The following is a 21185-nucleotide window of genomic DNA, read 5'->3' on the forward strand; positions in this document are numbered from 1 at the left end:
AGAACTCTACAAGAGTGGATAGCATTGGCATAAGTGTTTTGAATCAGTTTGTTCCTATGAAGCAGGGGTGTTCAAATATTCTTCTTATTTACTTTTATTTGCCCACACCAATGGCTCCACAGCTCAAGGGTGCTTCAGAGAGTATTAGATTGTTGTTGCTAAAACTGCTCATGGTCTTCCTTTGGAGTAGAAGAAGCAGAGCTCAGAGAGGTAACTTGAATTGTCCAAGGTCACGCAACTAATTGGAGAGAGCTGGTACCAGAACCTAGGGTTCTCCATTTTTCTTGCCTTGATCCTTCTGGTCCTTGAATGTTACCAGAAATAAATAAGTAGATAGCCCTAGGAACACTAGAGGGAACTCAGCACGGGACATCGAGGGCACATGCAAATTAAATGCTGCAAGTCAGTAATTTAATCATTCCAGAAATCAAAATATAGCCATGCAATAAGGTAGAATCAATATTAAAGGAAACAGAGTTTTTTAAGAAACATGAGTTGTGGTCTACCACGCTTGATGTCACAGTGGGAAAGAGAAAACACCAGGCCACTTCCTTGACTGAGATGCACTTACCCACTGATGTTTATTGATTTATTTATTAGAGACACAAATGTTTACTTGATTGGTGATTCATGGTATTCCCTGGGTTAGATGCTGGAGACACAATGGTGAAGCCTCTGTGCTCAAGGTACTGACACTTTGGTGGGGGGACATAAAATGAAGAATTAAACAAACATAAGTTGCGAGAAATGAGGGGCAGAGACAGCAGAGGACCGGTGGCACATTTTCCTGTGTGCATGAGGGACTTTTAGATGGGATAGCATAGCAGGCCCCTTAGAGGAAACTGTGCTGGGAATTGGACTCTGGTGGGTGGGAGCTGAACGTGTGCTAAGTGAGGAGGAGAGAATCCTGGGCATTGGGGACAGCATCAGAATGGCCCTGGGCTGGGAAAGCAGATCAGTGTGGTAGAAAGAGTCAGGGATGGACGACTGGTTATGAACAGGTTAAGAGAGATAGGTGAAAGACATTGTTCAAGGCCCTTGCGATGGATTGTTTCATTATTCCCATTTCACAGATGAGAACACTGAGATGCAGAGAAACAGAGCAGCTTGTAGAAGATCACACAGTGGTAGGCAGTGTGGCTGGACTTCTAACCCAGCTCTCTCTGACTCAAGAGTCCAGGCTTTAAGGCAGAGGCTAGCAAACTGTGTCCTGGAGGCCAAGTCCAGCATCCTACCTGTTGTCTGTAATTAAAGATTCACTGGAACACAGCCGCAGTCATTCATTTAAGTATTGTCAATGGCCACTTTCTCACCACAACAGCGTAACTGAGTAGTTGGGGTAGACACAGTATGGCCTTGCAGAGATTGCAATATTCACTACCTAGTTCTTTAGAGAGAAATTTCACTGAACCTGTAGCCCTGGGGTGGGGAGAGGGCTCATGTCTACTTCATTCCTGGTGTTTCCCCAAAGTCACCCAGTGACTGGTATTAGCCAGGATCCAATAAACATCTGTTGAATGAATGAAGAATGGGAGAGGAGGTGCATGGAGCCAAAAAAATCAAAGGGTTCTCTAACCCTTTGCATGAACTGGGTTAGCATGAGATAAGGAACTGGCTGGTGAGCACAGACTCTGCTTGGTTGTAGCAGGTGGACCCACTTGGTCAGAGGGAGGAGCAGGATGTTGTAGACATCAGGTTGGAGACAGTCCCTGGGGGTCGACTGAGAAGCGCCCTGAATGCCACCATCATTAAGCTCTGAGACCTTTAAGTGGCTGACTTAGCAGTCACAGAGGCTCTGGAAGAGACCTACTTTGCCAAGATGGAGATTGTAATTGGTTATTGATGTCCTATTTGTATGCTAATGTTGCTCAATAAAGTAGCTAAACCATAATTAACGCTCCAGCTTCCTCTAAAAAAAAAAAAATCCCACTGAAAGGTCAATGGATTCCATACAATAAATTATTAAATAATAGGAAACACAGGAGGTTAAGTTTCTGGGCTATAATCTTTTCAGGTTTTATGAACTATCATTTATTAAAAGCACTGACAATGTTTACATTTTGTTTTGCCATTTTCCTGCCAGCTTCAGAAATTTTTAGAGTTAGCGTCAATGTTGAGTGGAAAAATATATTGTTTGCCAGACTTCATCTGTCTGGAAATCAAGACAGTGTTACCTCTGCGATCTGACTTCTCATCTCTCCGTGTCAATGTTAAGTCAAATAGTAAATCTGCACGTTGGCAGATTTCATGCTGTATGGAAACCAGGATGAAATATACTATAATGCCAGTTAAATTTATCTGGTAATCACAGAAACATACCAAGATCTTTTGCGGATAAAATTCTTACTCCTGTCCTGAAAATTCTACAAGAGGGAAGATCTTGGTGTGGTTATTCAATCGGTAGACACTTTAGGACCTCCTGGACCATAGCACACCAGGCTCCTCTGTCCTCCACTATCTCCCAGCGTTTGCTCAAATTCATGTCCTTTGAGTAAGTGATGCTATCTAACCATTGCATCTTCTGCTGCCCCCTTCTCCTTATGTCTTCAATCTTTTCTGCCATCAGGGTGTTTCCCAAGATCTTACTTGTAAGGAGCAGGTATGACTAAAGGGATGTCTATGAACTTGGACTCTGGGGTCTGTGTTTGAATTGCTTTTTTACACCTTAGCTCCTGTGAACTTTGGACTTAGCTCTTTGTTGCCTCATTTTACTCAACTAGGAAATAGAGGCATGAGTGATACTTACTGCATGGAACTGTGATGATTAAGAAATTGTATATTAAATGCCCCAGTCTGGAGCATAGTAGTGTGAAGCATTATTATAACTCTGTAGGGATTAAAATGTTCAAGGGCAGCGATTGACAATGAGGCCAAATGAACTGGTAAGTTGGTGAGCATTAAAAGTTCTCTTCAAACACCAAACAATTCATTGACAGTTTACTTGGCTTGTATTGTGTTTTTTGGGAAGATGCTAAAAAATATAAGGTGAGATCATTCCAGATGTCAAAGAATTGACAGTTCTTGGTGAGGAATCGACTCAAAGACAAGACAGGGGTATTACTGAATAGAAATCATTTGTTCATTTACTGGGCAACTGTTATATATCAGGGACCACGTTAAGAACTGATGACACAGAAATGAATCAGAAGAACATGACTAACGATCTAGTGGGGTCTGTAGACAAGAGTTTCAACGAGGACTGGTGCAATCCTTGTTAAAAGTGTTTTCCCAAGAAAAGAATTAGGAACTGAGCTTTACAGTTTAGTACTGGTTCAACAAACAATAGGACTTCAGCAAACTTCTGGGCTTAATTTCCTCATTGTATATTTGAGCCTGAAACATAGAAGATGTTAGCCATACACAAGGATTCAATTCTTAACAATGCATAGTGCCTATATAGAATCATTGTTTAACAATCAAATGACTGATGATCAACTTCCCCCCAAAATACACTTAAATAGCCCAAGTTGTAAGAAAGTGAAAGTGAAGGTTGCTCAGTCGTGTCCAACTCTGCAACCCCATGGACTATACAGTCCATGGAATTCTCCAGGCCAGAATACTGGAGTGGGTAGCCTTTTCCCTTCTCCAGGGGATCTTCCCAACCCAGGGATCGAATCCAGGTCTTGACATGCTGCCATCACACACAGCCCAGCATCTTGACATCACAACTCTCATTTTGAATTTTTCTTCCTGTCTTCTTTTTTTTTCCCCCTGTTACATTTTCAAGTGCAGTTTTAGCTGTAATTGCCATTAAATTGCACACATAATGATTTTTTTAGGACCACAGGTGTCCTGAATAAGATATGAATTGTAACACTCAATTCAGAACATACTCTCGTCATTTTTTCATGCCCACAAGATTTTCTGTCCTTGTGTTTCCCTTTATGAATTTAGTACTATGTAAGCGGTTTGATGTCGCTGCTTAGTCTTACTAGGTGATATTAGTATCATCAATTAGATGTTGTTGTTGAATATCTGCGTTGTCTGGTTTTACATCTTTCGAATGCTTTGCACTGTGACTTATTCCCAACTGTGTACATTTTCCCCAGAGTTCAAGGAACTGGAGGAGCTGGCAGAATCCAAGGAGGCAAAATCTCAGATGTCACTGAGGACTTCTTTCAGCCTTGGCCATGAAAGGAATGTGTCAGAGAAGCAATGCTCTGATAGCCACGCTGGATGACTCCATCATCCTCTTAACTACTTTATGCCACCTCTGTGCGTTTGGTTGCAGCTTTGATATCACAGCCATCATGGTAGAATTATCACTTAAAAAAATTACTAGACCGTTTTCAAGTACATTTTTGGGTCTATGGAACTGAGCAGAAAGTAGAGAGTTCCTTATTTCTCCCCACTCTCACTCATAGCATATTATTAACTTCTTGCTTTAGTATGGTGTGTTTGTTACAGATGATGAACGGATATTGGTATATTATTATAAACTGAAGTTCACGGTCTACATTAGCGTTCACTCTTTGTGTTGTACATTTTAGGTTTTGACAAACAGATGGCATGTACCCACTATTACAGTATTAAACAGGATAATTTCACTGCCTGAAAAATCCTGTGTGTTCCTGCAATCATCCCTTCCTCCCTCCCTTTGAGCCCCTGGCCACACCATTGATTTTTCACTTCCCCACAGTTTTGCCTTTTCCAGTATGTCATATAGTTGGAATAATACAATATATAGCCTTTTCAGATTGGCTTCTTTCATGCAGCAATATATATTTAAGGTTCATCTATGTCTTTTCATAGGTAGGTAGCTCAGTTATTTTTATCACTGAATAATCGTCTACTGTCTGAATGTATGACAGTGTATTTATCCACTCATCTATTGAAGGACATCTTGTTTGCTTCCATGCTTTGATAATTAGGAATAAAGCTTATAACTATTTGCAAGCAAGCTTTTGTGAGCATTAAATTGTCAGCTAACTTGGGTAGATAACAAGGAACACAACTGTTAAATTGTGCGTAAGCTTTTGCTTTTATATTTGTTAACTTAAATTGAGATACACGTTATTTTTAAGAGTTCTCTACAAACTTATATAAGGACAATTGCACCTAAAACATTTCAATGGGGGCAGGATGGGAGGTGCCTGGAGGCGAAGGTATCAATTCCTACTTCCTTGAAACAGTAAATAAAGGGAACACCTTGGCACGTACACTCCATAGCATTCTCCACATCTAAATGGCTCAGTACACACTGTTTTGAGCTAAATCACATCAGTGAACTTTGCCCATTCTGCCCTGCTACAAGCTGTAAAACTTTCTCGGCAGGTAAAGAACACCACTGATTATTGTACATAAAAAATGAACCAAAATGCATTTAAAAATAGATATTCAAATGGTTTTCATAGAAGTTAAATGAGTATGATGCTTGTCTCATTTGTATACTGATTATTTTTAGAAGGGAGTAGCATAGCACTAACATTTTCATCACATGGCTTTAGCAGTTACTGATGTTTTGCCAGTATTGTTTTATCCATCCTTCCACTTTTTGCTTTATTATTTTAAAGCAGATTATAAGCATTGTATTTACATTATTTGCAATGGCTGCTTAACATTGCGCGTTACATGGAGTGGACCATGCTCCTACATTTTTTCCAATGTTGGTTAATAAACAACTCCACAGTGGATGTCTTTGAGTTTAATGCTTGTTGGTGTTTGATGAAGACTAATATATGAAACTTTTCTCTTCCTTTCATAAGATTCAGCACAAGGAGAGAGAGATGCTAGAGCTGGATAAATAGAGAAGAAGAAACATCAGCTATGTGGATTTCCTAAAACATTTTCCCCTGAGTTGAACTTCACATCTCTTCTTGCTCAGCATAGAATGAATCAATCCTCCTGAAAGGCAGCCTGGAGAAAGGGAGTGTGACATGTGAGAAGGGTCTCTTTGGACCTGCTCTCCCAAATGCACCCATCAGCTGAGTCTTCTCCTTCCATGAAGAAGAGCACGAAAAAGGAGAGGATGCTGATTCTTTTAGGGTAAGAATTTATTTTCATAAAAAGAACCCAGAGGACTGGGAGGTATGTGGACCCCATTAGAAATATTTTGATTTAATCCCATAGGGGATTCCTGAGTCAAAGGGTGAATGTAATTTTATGGGATGGTGACCATTTTCTTTCCAAGAGAGCTGTGCATCTGTGTACTCCTACCAACCATGAATGAACACTGCCTAAATTTTAGACTAGCCAAATTGCATAAATACCTGGACAGGTGTACTTAACATAATTGTATTTCAATAATAAGACCACTGAGCAGAAATTGTTGACCATTTCCTGGAGAGCTTACCAGAACCCAAGCAATCAAAATGGGTGTTAGCATCATTATACAGAGCGTTGGGGGCTGCCTGAACTGAATCAGGTACCAGTTGGAAAGCATGAAATTACTGACTTTGTTTAAATCTAACTGCAATTTATCTGTAAGAACAGTACTGAAAGGTGACATTTGTCTTGGTGAGTTTCCCATTCATTTCCGGAGCTGGAGTTCATCAGTCATGCAGCTCAAGTGCATGATACATGCAGATGAATATTTATTATAGATGATGGAGTATCCTTCTGGCAACATAATACACTTCATTCACTTGGAAAAGGAATTCAAACAGATCCATGATAGACTGCTGGAACTGGAGGGGCCTTTCACCTCCCTTCAGGAGAGATTGGTGAAGAATCTGCTGTTTTGGTGAAGAGAGAGTCCACTTGGTTAGTGTTCACATGCGAACTGGTTTTAAAGCATTCTGACTGGTTAAATTTAGTTAAATACATCCTACTGAAAGATAGTTACTATATCAAAAGTAATTCATTGAGTGGATGGAAAATCCAGCTATATGCCTGAATTCAGCCAATAGATTGAAGCATATTGGCTGTTTGAATGCCACCCAACTGTTTGAATTTGTTTAGGCTCATAGGTGAAGACAAAAGATTTGGCCTAATTCACAGAGTCTCTAGGCATAGAAGAGGATCTTAAAATAAAGCATGCATTTCCGACATTGATCTGACACTTGAGGTTAAGTGCTTCTTTCTTAGGAAATGCAAGATCAAAGACAATGAAATGACAGAAAAAAAATAGAGCATCATTCTTTTTTTCTTTTTAGTTTAGAAGCCACTCCTTATCCCAGGAGAGCTGAGCAGCAAAATTACGAGAAAAATAGCTTCCTTGTGCCCATTAAGCTGTCTTTTGTTTTCTTTTGATGACCAATGAGAATCTTGTTCATTAAAATTGTATGGATGCCTCTCCTTTCCTCCCACTCTTTATTTACACATAAAAAATAGATGATTCCAAAGATTTCAACATCACGCTTGTCAAGGTTGCTGAAAACCCCCATGCAAACAGCCATCTCCTTTTGCAGAACCATTAGGAGTTTCCTAAAATATACAGCGGTAGATTCAAGTGGGTATATCTATGGAGGTGTGGACAAGGCTGGGTATCTGAAGAAAACCAGTGTTACAAACAAACCTTCCTTGTCTTTTTTTTTTTTTTCAAAAAGAATCACCCTACCTTCCCAGACTCTGGACACATGCCTTTCCCATTATGTGCTGGAATGGAAGTTACAGGAGGCTCTGTGACTGTGGGGAGACGGAAACTGAAAGTACGGCCATTGAGGAAGATTAAACTCAACTTGACCTCCAAGGCTGATGGATAAATGATGATTAGAAAGAGGATATGCATATCTAAATTGCATTCTATCTCTACTGCAGTCTAACGACATTACTAAAATTGCCGTTTGATAATCCATCAAAGTGAAAATGTGTCCACTTATCTCCGGCTATAAAAACAATCATTGATTCAGTCTCTCAACATGGGTATTGCCAGATTATCATGGGCAGATGGTCAGATTATTGCACTGGAGTTGGATCCAAATCACCCCTGTGTTTCCTCTTTCTGTTGATTTTTCCTCTTCTCTTCCTTATCTCCCCAATAAGTATTTACTATGCTCCTGCTGTGCATTTAACAAGATCTGGTTTTCAGGTCTTGCTGACTGGTGATCTTGGCCGAGTCACTTGACATCTTGGAGGCCTGACTTCTCTGAAAAAGCTGAATACAGCCTGCCTTGCTTGACTTGCAGAGTTACTGAGAAGCACAAAGATGCATTTTTCATCAGAAAAGTGCTGTAGAAATATGAAGTTCCAGGACTCTGTTGAACAATAGTATTCATTTGTGTAGTTACAGAGCACTCATTAAGTACTACAATGGGTTGGGTTCAAGGCACCTGAAGATGAATAAAACATACTCCTTGTAATACACAGGGAGTGTATTTTTTCAGTCCAATGGGGGAGATAGAGGTATAGTGTAATAAAGGGGAGGTGAAAAGAACATCTCATATAGAGGAAAGTTCACGTTAAGTACAGAGATTGGGACGAATGGCAACTAGAGGGTTATCTTTTGTCTTGTGAGCATCTCTGTGTTTGTTTGTCTAGATTCCACCCCTCCTGCCCCTTCTAGACCCTGAGATTCTGTATTTCTTACGATCTGGGTCAGTCCTGGTGGGGCCTGCCTAAGTGATCTTGATGGATGCTATCGCAGCTATGGTATCAACTGTAGCTGCTGGCGAGGGACAGAGGTGATACTGCAGAAGATGACAAATAGAGCAGGGCTGAGGATGACTGGGGAGGATGCTGCTTCTCGTCCATCTGTCCCTCTTGCTGGTGATTTGGGTCTCTTCATATGAGCCACGTGACCTGATGGGCTACCTTCAGATCGCAAACTTCTCTGGTCCCAGGGAAAGAGAAGCATTTCCTACAGCGTCTCGGGTTTCACAGCTGGTGCTCTCCTTGGCTCCACAACACAAGTCCTTATACCGCAACAAGTATGTGTGTTAGTTGCTCAGTCATGTCCAACTCTTTGCGACCCCAGGGACTGGAGCCCCGCAGGCTCCTCTGTCCATGGGATTCTCCAGGCAAGAATACTGGAGTGGGTTGCATTTCCTTCTCCAGGGGATCTTTCTGACTCAGGGATTGAACCCGGGTCTCCCACACTGCAGGCAGATTCTTTACAGTCTGAGTCACCAGGCAAGAGTCAAATGGACTGGCTTTGAATCATAGCTTTGATACTCACTACGCATACATTCTAGAGCAAATTATTTCAACTCTTGAAACCTCAATTCCTTATTTGGAAAATGGGAGCAATAGCAGCAGCCATCTTATGGGGTTGCAGGTAGACAATAGACTTTAAGGATTTAGCCCAGGGCTCTGCACACAGTAAGCATTTAGGCAATACCCCTGTTGCAGAGATTACTTGTCTTCTGTATTTGGACAGAATTAGAAGCTGGATAGGGGGCTTCCCTGATGGCTCAGTGAATAAAGAATCCACCTGCAATGTAGGAGACACAGGAGGCAAGGGTTTAATCCCTGGGTCAGGAGGATTCCTTGAAAAAGGGAATGGCTACCCACTCCAGTATTCTTGCCTGGAGAATCCCATGGCCAGAAGAGCCTGGTGGGCTGCAGTCTATGGGGTCTCAAAGAGTCAGCCACGACTGAGCACACACATAGCAGCAAGGCAGAGAAAGAAAAATAGCTCTGCAGAGGCTTCAGGGTGAGACTCCTGACACTCAGAACCTCATGCAGACACTCTCAAGAGAAGCAGAGCACCTCCCCTGAACCTCCTGCTCTCTCTCTGAGAGAACAGGAGTCCCAGGGCTCCCTGAGATGCTTCTTACATTGTTTCTTACCCCAAAGATTCAGTGGGTCATCACTGAACACGGTGAGACAAACTCTCCATTGCTAATGACCTTAATGTGGTTTGCAAGTGCATGACTTCATGTTGCTGAAACCAGCCCCCCTCATCAAAGAGGAAGGAGACGCACCCAGCCGGGGCCCCTAACAATTAGAACTTGTGAGAACAAGGCTGCTTTTCCTCCTTGAGTAGAGAGGGTGAGAATGGCCTGTCCTCCCCATAACCTAGGCTGGTAACAGAGAATATGGAGGCTTCCATACTAACCCTCCCCTTGAAAGCCTTCACTTCCTCTTTTTTTTTTTTTTTTTTAAATCCCGAAAGAATTTTTTTCTCCTTCCAAAGCCAGATTTGGATACCAGGAGGCCAAGGTATATTTATTGTCCTGGGCATGTCATTTGCATATGTCACTAGGGTTGACCTGTCTATGATTAAGCAGCTCCCAAAGAAACAGCTTGTCACACCTGTCACTTGTTATCTTGTCCTCTGTTTTTCTTCCTTCACTTCGCCGAGGACCCAGTGGCCTCTTTTAGACCAGGAGAGGCAGACTTGCCAAAGAAGGTCAGAACGGTGTGAGGAGGGGTAAGAATCAGAAACGCTCGTGAGATTTAGTTTGCAAAGTAAACTCTGGCATGATTATATGTGTCATTCACTGTAGATTTGACTATATCAGGTATTGTCCTAAGAATCTAAGAGTTATCGCATTAAATCTTTGCCAGAACCTGATGAGGTAGACACCCTTATTCCCATTTTACAGATAAAAGGGCTGAGGACTAGAGCTTATCTAACACCCTCAAGATCACCCTGCTAATCACCGGCAGAGCTGAACTCAAACTCAGGTTGATCTGGCTTCCGAGCCCATTCTTATAACCCTACACACTGCTGTTATTCTCTTCTCCAAGTCATTGTGTTGTCTTCCGCAATTACCCCCTGCCCTTTACCTACAAAAGGATTGCACATGCCCCTCCTCCTCGATGCCCTGTGACCATGAGCGACTCCTACAGGAGGAAAGAGGACACCTCCCTGCCTTCTTGACTGACTTAGGTTTGATCAGTAGATTGCGAGTAGATGTGGCGTGCGCCACGTCTGAGCAGAAGGCTTTATGAAACACTATGAGCCTCTGTGAGCTGTCTTGTCTTTCCCCTCTGCCGCGAGAGTGGTACACTCCTCACAGCACTAATCCGTACAAGGGGGGATGTCTTCCTTGCATGTCTCACGCATGCTCAGTTGCTAAGTCATATCCGACTCTTCGTAACTGCATGGACATTAGCCTGCTAGGCTCCTCTGTCCATAGGATTTCCCAGGCAAGAGTACTGGAGTGGGTATAATTTGGAGCGAAAATCAAATAAGACTGAGCAATAGACAGACGTACTTGAGGGCAAGTCTGTATACTTTATTTCCTGAGTCCCCAACACCTTGCTCATGAGCAAGGTTGGAACTCAACACAGTTTTGCCTAACAAATAAGTTCACAGCACAAATCCAGAGCAAGCCATAGGACCTAGATGGAGTTGGGCCTACATAGAGGAGGCTAGCTAGAAGGGTCTGGGTAACTTTCTCCAATAAATCAGCCAGTTCTTACTTAGGTCTACCATAGGCAAAAGGACTTCCCTGATGGCTCGGGATTTTCCTGCCAGTGCAGGAGATGCAGGCTCCATCCCTGGGTCAGGAAGATCCCCTGGAGAAGGAAATGGCAACCCACTCCAATATTCTTGCCTGGGAAATCTCATGGACAGAGGAAGCCGATGGGCTGCAGTCCACGGGACTGCGAAGAGTCAGACACGACTTAGCGACTAAATCAATGCCACCATAAGCAAGTGTTTCGCTGTAGCCAGCATACCTGAGTTATTTAAAAGAATAGTGAATCTGTGTAGTAAAAAGTCAGAAAGGGTGTTTCAGACACATACTGGTGTGTCAACTTAATCCATTCCCATCCCTTCTTCCCTATTAGTAGAGCCCTAATCTTGTTCACTTGCCTTTCAGGAGAGAAAAAAATTATTTCAGCCATCAGAGTGGTCTTGTTCTGGCCAGAGACTGGTTTGGATATGGATATGTGACATATTTATGGCCTATAAATAAGGGGAAATCTGCTTGGATGACTGAGAAAGAGTTATCAGTCTTAGAGACATCAGTGTGTGGGGGTGGTTTTCCCCTTCTCCGCACTTTCCCTTGCAGGCATTGCTGTGTCCACAGGTGATGCCAAAGCTATGACCACCATCCTGTAATGATAAGGAGATCTATTGCTGACAGGGAGGACAGAGAGGGTCTTTGCAGAAGATCCTAAAGGGTTCATTGAGAGTTTGAATTAAGCTGTCTCTTATTGCAAGGCTTCTTATTTGTGAAATGTCTTTATTGTTCCACCACTTAGTTGCACTGGCTATTACAATTGGAAGCTCTCTAATACATTTAGGGTTTCCCTGGTGGCTCAGATGGTAAGGAATCTGCCTGCAGTGCAGGAGACCTGCATTTGGTCCCTGGGTTGGGAAGATCCTCTGGAGAAGGGAAAGGCTACCCACTCCAGTATTCTGGCCTGGAGAATTCCATGGACAGAGGAGCCTGTCAGGCTACAGTCCATGGGTTGCAAAGTTGGACACAACTGAGCCACTGTCTCTAATACGTGCAAGATGACGCAAAAGTGAGGAACATGTGGAGCCCATCTATCCACCAAGAACTCACAGCCTGGTTGCAAAAGTAGCAAGGCAGTAATTGATACCAGCACAGTGTGATACACACCTGAATGAAGGTGCAAGCCAGGTGCTTCAGGAGGGCATAGGGGAGTAAGCTTGGTCTGCAACATAGGGTCAGGGAAGGCTTCGGAGAGAAGGTGGCTTTGGGTGGACTTTTGATCAGATGTGTTTTGCAGTCCATGCAAAGGGAATGGCACTGTCAAAGGCAGGGAGATCTGAGAGAGACTTGTTTGATTAAGGTTTGTTTGCTTTGGCACTACTGGGCTGTAAAGGGTGAGAATGAAGCAGGAGGAAGTAGTCAGATCACAAAAGACTGCGAAGGACACACCAAGAGGCACGTTGGTGAAGGTGTGTGCACGTGAGGACTTAAGCAGGGAACCTGACTTCCAGGCGTTTATGAATTGAAGGGTATTTACTGAAAGCCTACTGTGCGCCAGGTTCTGGGCTGGGAGCTGGGGCTGCAGCTCTCAGTGCTGGACTGGAAAGTCTCGAGGACATAATGCCACCATGGTCACCACTGATCCCCCAGCAGTGAGACCAGAGTTTGGCGTCCAGGGGGCTCACATAGTTGTTGACCAAATGAGCAAAACAAACACCATCCTTACCCATGTAAACTTGCTGACTAGGAGAAAAACGGGCATTTAACAAGAAATGAAATGGACTGTTTAACACAATTTCGATGAGTTTAATTATATGAACATAGTTGGGAGGGCTAGACCCAAATTCTTTGGGGACCCCAAAGAGTCAAGAAATGCCATCTCTTTCTTGACGTGTTCCAGGAAGTGAGCTGGTAAGCGGTTTTTTTTTTTTTTTTTGTCTTTTTTGGTCTCAACCTCTCTGGACCTCAATTTCCTTGTTTGTAAGCTGAAAATAATCATTCTTATTCCCAAGGGTTGTGGAGAGCTTACAGATAGTGTACTGAAAGTTTCTAGAACATAGTGCACTCAGTATCTTCTAAATACAGAACTGGTAAGTCCTCAGGAAAAGTGACTGAAGTGGGATGACGCTGCCGTTGGAATTTTCTCTCATGTTGGTGGACCTAGACCCAAACCTGAAGTCACAGCTTGTAAGTAACAGGTGTTAATTTCTCACACCGTATTTCCTGACAATGTTGTGAAAATAAGGTATCATTTATTTCATAAAGGGGGAAAAAAACACAAAAACTTTTGTGAACTTGATGGCTATCAGAATCATTCCCTCTTTAGCCCCTGGCGAAAAATGAGTCAGCAACTCAATGTTTCTGTGGCAAACAGGTAAGCAGTGGATTCACTGATTAAAATGACCATTTAAGAAGGGTGAAGAGAACCTAGTTTCAGAGGAACAAAAGCAGATGGAGAAGGGGGAGAGCCATGCCTTCTGTTGCTACCTTCTTTTCATTGGTTCTTTGTTTCTTTCTCTCTCTCTTTTTAAAAAGAAGTCCCACACTTGACTTAATGTTCTGCTGTCACCATCGTGAAATTATTGTTTGTTTGTTTGTTTTTCTTCTTTTTTTGTGGCTGTGCTGTGTGGAATGCAGGATCTTAGTTCCCTGACCAGGGATGGAAACTGCACCCCCTTGCAGTGGAAGTATAGAGTTCCAACCACCGGGGAAGTCCCTCTGTTGCTTAATTTCCCGTCCAAGCCACTGGTTGATTTTCATCACACCCAGAACACTGTAGGCTCTTCCAGGGCCCAGCTGGGGAGGCTATGGAGTGGGAAGGCTATCTCAGGCCATGATGTTTTGGCCAATTGCTTTTCCTAAATGTAGCCTGAGGCTACTTCCTTGTGTTCTGAATCCCAATCCAAAAGAACCAGTCCTGGGTTGAGGCTCCCAGCCTAAAGGAAGCCATCCTTCATGATGAACATTCAGAAAATACGGCTTGGAGGCCGCTGCGCTAATTGTCTGGTACCCTACAGGATGAGGGCCAACTGTGTTGAAAGAGGAGGATAACTAACATGTTTGCAATGTCATCTAATATGGTGCTGGACGCTTTGCACCTGCATGCTTAGTCGCTCAGTCATGTCTGACTCTGCGATTCCATGGAGTCCACCAGGTTCCTCTGTCCATGGGATTCTCCAGGCAAGAATACTGGAGTGGGCTGCCATTCCCTTCTCTAGGCAATCTTCCCAACCCAGGGATCGAACCTGGCTGTCCTGCATTGCAAGTGGATTCCCCACCAGGGAAGCCCTGCTGGATGCTTCATATACCATATACTTGGTAATTCAAATAGCACTTCACTATAGGCATGGTCCCCATTCACAGATGAGAAAACAGAGGCTTAGATGGAATAATCCAAATATTTATTCAAGGTGATAAATCTGGAAAACAACAAATCTGAGATTTAAAACTTGCAATTTTTTGCCCTAGAAATCTGAGTGAAGAGAAGAGCTATGGGCATCCTTTCCACAGTGTGAATTGAAAGCATGCCTAACATATGTAGGCTGTGCTGAATTATTTCTACGAGCTCCTTAGACTGTATACTGCAGGTGGGTAGACAGGGTCAGCTGTGCTGCTTTCAGCTGCATTCCCAGGACCCTGCATGGAGCCCGGCGTGAAGGAGGCTCTCAATCAAATGTGTTGACTGATGAACAAATGATCTTCTTAGCTTTTGATCTCAAGAGGTTACTTATTCCAACAGAGCCATGCAGAAGGGTGGCCGGCAGACACAGACATTGAGAAGTATAGGGCCTGGGCGGGCGTCTGGAGCAGACCCTGGTCCACCAGATGAGTCTTGCAATGGCTCACTTTGGGTCTTCATTGCATGGACAACACAGGGCAGGCAGTGACAGATGTTTCAGACATCTGGGCAACAAGTAATCATGCAGATTTTATGGAAAGTATTTGACAGATTTGCAATAAGGTCTTGCAACAAATCGATCAAGTTGATCTTTCAGGTTCTGAGTCACAGGGGAAGGCATAAATTAGGAAGACATCTCTCAGGCCTGAACAAGAGAGAGCCGCCGGGCTATGGACTTGCCTGACCTGTCTGGTGGGTGAGTGGTGGCCCAGAGGCTGGCTCAGGGAGGCCTCTGCTTAGGGCGCCTTGGTCAGAGAGCTCCAAAACTGGAGACTGAGAAATGGAAGAGCCCACAACATCCAAATTATCATCCATCATTGATCATTCAAGTGCTTGGCCATCAATAAGGGGAAGTGCCATGAAAGCTGGCAAGGGCACTTTCTAACAATCCTGGATGTACTTCGTGTTATTATTAGTAATAGCAGCAGCTGTCATTTACTGAGTACCTACAATGTGAAGACAATAATAGCATCCATCTCATTGAGTTAGTGAAAACGGAAAGCATGCAAATTGCTTAGTACAGCCAGCTCTGTTATAACAAGACATACGCATTCCTAAAAATCACTGTGCTATGCAAAAAAAAAAAAAAATCACACAATGAAAACCACAGGGCTTGTGGGAGAAAAGGATTAAGGGAAAACACTCAAAAATGTCACCAATGAGATAGATAGATATACAAACCTAATAAAACGGTTAATACAGTTTTACACATTAAATGGCAAAGAACTGCTTAAATACTGTAAAAAAGTAAAAATAAATAGGGTGTATGTGCTCAGTCATGTCTGACTCTCTGAGACCCAGTGGACTATAACCTGCCAGACTCCGCTGTCCATGGAATTAGCCCAGCAAGAATACAGAACAAGTTGTCATTTCCTTCTCCAGGGGATCTTCCTGACCCAGGTTTTGAACTTGTGTCTCCTGCATTGGCAGGCAGATTCTCTACCACTGGGAAACCTGGGAAGCCCCAATAAGTAGGATACTTTATCTTAAGAGAGACCTAGAGTTTACTTGGTTAAGTGGGTGTCAGAAGCTCTGACATCCAAAGAGAAGCAGTTTGTGAATTATTGTGGAGTAGCGATAGGCTTATTTGGAGTCAAGAGGAAAGTTGTTATACCAGATGGGCACAGGTGTGGCTCATCACACACACCCTGCATTTGCAACTGAGATCACTGGCAGATGTTTGAAAGGTGTTCCTCGCGCTCCAATGTAGCCTGGTTCAGCGGGGTGTATCCAGCGTCTTATGTGAAATCTCACATAAGAAAACAGACTCTGCCCCATGCTCCAGTGGTTCTCTGATACATCAGCTATGCTGAGACAAATTCATGTTTCCAAAAAAGTGCTGTAACAGAACTGACTACACAGCATTGACAGTAAGTGCTCAATGAAGAGCCTTAGAAATTGTTCCATAGGGTGTCTTTCATCCATTCATTAAACCTGGTAACATTTGTATGAAGAATCTCATCTACAAAAGAGTAAAAATGAGATTCAAAGAGGTTAACTCACGTGCTCAAGAGCACAGAGATACGAAGGGGCGGGAGCTCTGTCTACACTTCTATGAATCTAACCCTGGGGTAAATCACCACTTATATCCCAACATGGGATCACGAGCCAGTGGCAGAGGAAGCTGCATGGTGAAGGCAAGGTTCTAGGTCACCATCTTTGCCATTTCAAGATATCATTGAATAGACATGGTTTTTAAAGACCAGACACATTTCTGAGACATTTCTAGTCTGTGCTGCTACCTCCAGGGATATATTTATTCTCCTCCTCTATTCTTAGGGATGATAGAGTGGAAAATGTCAAGAAGCACTGTGATGTCCCAGATTACTTCCTGATGTGGGAAAAAAAAAATCCCTTTACGCAGCCCAAAGCTGACCCCCTCTGCCACCATGTCCTTACGTGTCCTTAACCAATTCTTCTCTTCTCCAGGCTGAACTTGGCAGTAAGTAGCTTTGAGTGTGACAATGTTCCCTGTAAGTTCTGGGTCCAGAATTGAGCACACTACTCCAGACATGCTTTAGCAAACCTAAACCCAGAGGATCCTGTTGGGATCTTGGCCAAAAGGGGGATTAACTTTTGTAACAGATGCCTCACTTTACTGACCCATTGATTTGGGGCCAAATAATTTCCAGACCATAGTCATGGGAATTCTTGAAACCTGGTTTCCCTCCCCCATTCTGAGCTCAAACATAGAATTTATGTATGCCCATTAAAATATCTTCCTGTTGGTCTTATCCCATCAAAATCCATTTTATACCAACTTTTTATTATGGAAGGTTTCCAATGTATTCAAAACCAGAGAGACTCATTGCATAATGATCCTGCTTGAACCCATCACCTGGGCGGGTTCATAGTGGTGGGCCAGCTCCCTCATTGTTCCCCACTGTTACTTTCAGACTTCTGTTGTTCCTTCCTCCTATCCTGCTGCCTTCTCCTTGGAGGCTCATACCAGCCTTTAACTGCTGTTGCCCCTTCCCCGCCATTCACTGGTGACCGGTCCTGGCTCAGACTCTTTCCTTTCATCTCACTTTCCCCATCATCACAACTGGCCTCAGTGGCAATGAAACAGTACCTTCAGCATCATTGCTTCCTCATTCCTTGACCTTGTTGACCCCAGTGGCCTTCACGCCTGCTTCATCCCAACCCCATCATCATACTTCATCTCATGTTAGCACCAAAGGGCTCCAGCTCTGAAACCTTCGCCGTCAGCCTACCTTCCTCTGACTCTGGCTTCCAAATGTCTAGCCCCTTTCAGATTTCTCCTCCATTTTCCTCTTGGTCAGGCAGTGGCTCCCACCTTGACTGCTTGCCCACTCAACCTGGACCGCTTGGTTGATTATCAGAAGGATTCTCTGCATAACACCTTCACTTCCTTGGTTTTCCACCACTACTGTTCAGTGAAACTCCCAGCCTGATCATTTGTGACCAGGGTACAGCCTCCTGTACCCTGACTTCTGAGCACTATTGGAGCAAAATGCATGACTAGTCTGATTGGTGCCACCACACTTTGGCAGCATCGTGACTCAGCTGGTGCCCAGTGCCCTCTACCAGTCCTCATGGTGACCCTTGGCCAGCTCGCACTCTTACTCTCCCCTGTAGCTCTTATTCAGCTTCCTCACCCTCTATTGTTACTTTGTGAGAAAATAGAATCCCTGGCCCTAGTGCGGTTTCTCTCTGGTTCTTTCATCCCCTGCACGGTTAAACATTTTTTTTTTTAATTAATGTTTATTGGAGGAGAGTTGCTTTACAATGTTGCGTCCTTTTCTACTCTTCAGTAAGTAGATCAGCTATACTTAAACTTATACCCCTCTTTCAAAAATTTCCTTCTCATTTAGGTTACCACAAAGCATTGAATAGAGTTCCTTGAGCTATACAATAGGTTCTGATCAGTTACCTATTTTATACATAGATAGTGTCAAGAGTGTTTATATGTCTTATTCACACCCACCTTTGCCTCGTTCTTTTAAGTCTCAGGGACCAAATCACCTTTGTCATATCAGAAACTACTCCTAGCACCTGGGACTAAACAGAGTGGTGAGATGACATGCGCTCAGGATCCTAAGAGAAGGGAAGGGAAGAGGAGGAGAGAGAAGAGATGGAGCAAAAGAGAAAGCCCGTTGGAAGGCTGGAGATGCGGTGACAAAAGCAAGAAAAGCGAGAGAGGTGCTTAGTCCCCTCCACCCGCAAGCCCTCGGCTAAAATGTTCTAAGGTTCTTTTGAGGGATTTACTTCTGAAGGTTCTTTCAGTGGCCTTATCTTCACCTGCTTCCCTCCAAACGTTGGGGGTATATTGCTTCACCTCCTTGTCTCACGAAGAAGCTAAGAAGATAACGTTTACAGAGGCAACATGCTCTCTTCCCCAGATGCCTGCAGAGCCGCAGCCTGTGAATCCTGGCGGGGAGGGTGCCCCTGGGCTCCCAGGAGTGGTGGGATCTGGGATTCCTCTCTGGAGTTCATGGGACACTGGAGATGCACAATCTTCCATCTCTAAGCTCTTGATACTTTTCAGTCACAGTATAGGTACAGAGAGATTCCCCAACAGAGGGGATAATCCTACAGTTGCTGTTCAGTCGCCAAGTCACGTCCGACTCTTTGCGACCCCACGGGCTGCAGCACATCAGGCCTCCCTGTCCCTCAGCATCTCCCGAAGTTTACCCAAGTTCGTGTCCATTGAATTGGTGATGTCATCCAACCATCTCTGCTATGATAACCATAGGGAAGCCAGCTAATACCTTTTATCTCTTTCCTGGCATCATTAGCCTCAGCCAGAAACTTCTGTGGTGCATGCTTTTCACAAACAGATTTGAGCAAATATTCTATTGCTCATCAACAGGGGTCCTTCATTTGCATTTATGGATCTTGAGGTTTTCATTCATTGCAAGAAACCTCTGGGATCCTGAGATCCAAAGCATTCCAGTTATACTTGAAAGTCATTTATTTTACAACCTTAAAATGGAGAGAAGTCACCACCAGTCCTTACCCTGAAAACACATGGGACTCTTCTGTCACACTGAGTGGTCTCAGCCAGCTTCTCTGTGTGGCAAAGGGTCCACTGCCTGAGGAGAGAGTCTATTTCACTACAGGGTGATAGTTATCATTGTTAGAAAGTTCTCCTGAGGTTATCTAATTGTGTGATCTTGGGCAAGCCACTTCCCCTATCTGCACTGCAGATTCCCATATGAAAACAAGGCAGTTGGGCCAGTTGACCTGACCTTCTAATTCTAGGCTTCTGTGTCCTTTGAGTCAGTGCCCGTGTTTCTCCTGGTTTCTTTCTTGTTTTTCCGTGTTAATCTCATACTCCTAGTTTATCATTCTACCCTTTCCCCTTTGGTAATCATAAGTTTGTTTTCTATGTCTGTGAGTCTGTTTCTGTTTTGTAAATGAGTTCATTTGTTGTTGTTTTTTTTTCAGATTTCATAAATAAGTAATATCATCTAACATTTGTTTTTTTTCTGACTTACTTCACTTAGTACGATATTTCTAGGTCCATCCTTATTGTGGCAAATGGCAATATTGCCCTTTTTTATGACTAATATTCCATTGTATATACATGCTACATCTTCTTTACCCATTCATCTGTTGATGGACATTTAGGTTGCTTCCATGTCTCAGCAATTGTAAATAGAACAGCTACTATGAACACTGGGGTGCATGAATCTTTTTGAATTACAATTTCTGTCTTTTGCAGATAGACGCCCAGGGGTGAGATTGCTGGATCATTTGGTAACTCTATTGTTAATTTTTTAAAAGGAATTTCCAGATCCTTTTTCATAGCAGCTATACCAGCTGACATTCTCACCAACAGTACAGGAGGGTTCCCTTTTCTCCACATCCTCTCCAGTATTTATTTGTAGGCTTTTTGATGATGGCTGTTCTTACTGGCCCTGGTTTCTGAAGCATCCCAGACCCTCCTGGTTTTCCTCCTTGGTAATTAATTGCTTCTTATTTTCCTTCTCTCACTCCTTCCAGCCCCTACTTGTTAGGGCTCCCCAGGATTTGAAAGTGAAAGTGTTGCTCAGTCCTGTGCAACTCTTTGTGACCCCATGGACAGGCTTCTCTGTCCATGAAATTCTCCAGGTGAAAATACTGGAGGGGGTGGCCATTGCCTTCTCCATGGTACCTTCCCAACCCAGGGATTGAACCTGGGTCTCCTGCATTGTGGGCAGACTCTTTACCATCCAAGCCAACAGGAAAGCTCCCCAGGGCTTGGCCCACTTCTTATGCTCTATTGAACCCGCCCCATCCTCCACTCCAAACCCAGGTGGTTTCATGGATTGCCCCAACTTTAAACATCATCCCTATGTGAAGAACTTTCTAAGGGAGGTCTCCAGCTAGCCCTTAGGCTTCATCACATCACCTCCACTTGGGTGTCTCCCAAGCCTTTCAACCTAACATGCCCCAACGAGAGGGAGGAGGTTACAAATGTGAAGGCACACTTGTAGGGTTCTAGAACAGTTCCTGGCACATAGCTGGTGCTCCACAAATATTTACTTCCTGGAGGTACTGACTCCCTAACACTAACACTCATCAGTCTTTTCAAGCACTTTCCACCT

General features: G+C 43.6%; 1 long non-coding RNA gene across 1 annotated transcript; it reads left to right on the plus strand.

Annotated features, from left to right (window-relative positions):
• The first annotated feature begins 4051 nt into the window (after nt 1-4051).
• On the plus strand, nt 4052-7798 carry LOC114116456 (uncharacterized). The gene is made up of 3 exons (XR_003590371.2): nt 4052-4215; nt 5706-5985; nt 7488-7798. It is a non-coding gene; the product is annotated as an uncharacterized LOC114116456 (long non-coding RNA).
• The last annotated feature ends 13387 nt before the right edge of the window (nt 7799-21185 follow it).

This window comes from Ovis aries, chromosome 9 (genome assembly GCF_016772045.2).
Source record: "Ovis aries strain OAR_USU_Benz2616 breed Rambouillet chromosome 9, ARS-UI_Ramb_v3.0, whole genome shotgun sequence".
NCBI lineage: Eukaryota > Metazoa > Chordata > Mammalia > Artiodactyla > Bovidae > Ovis > Ovis aries.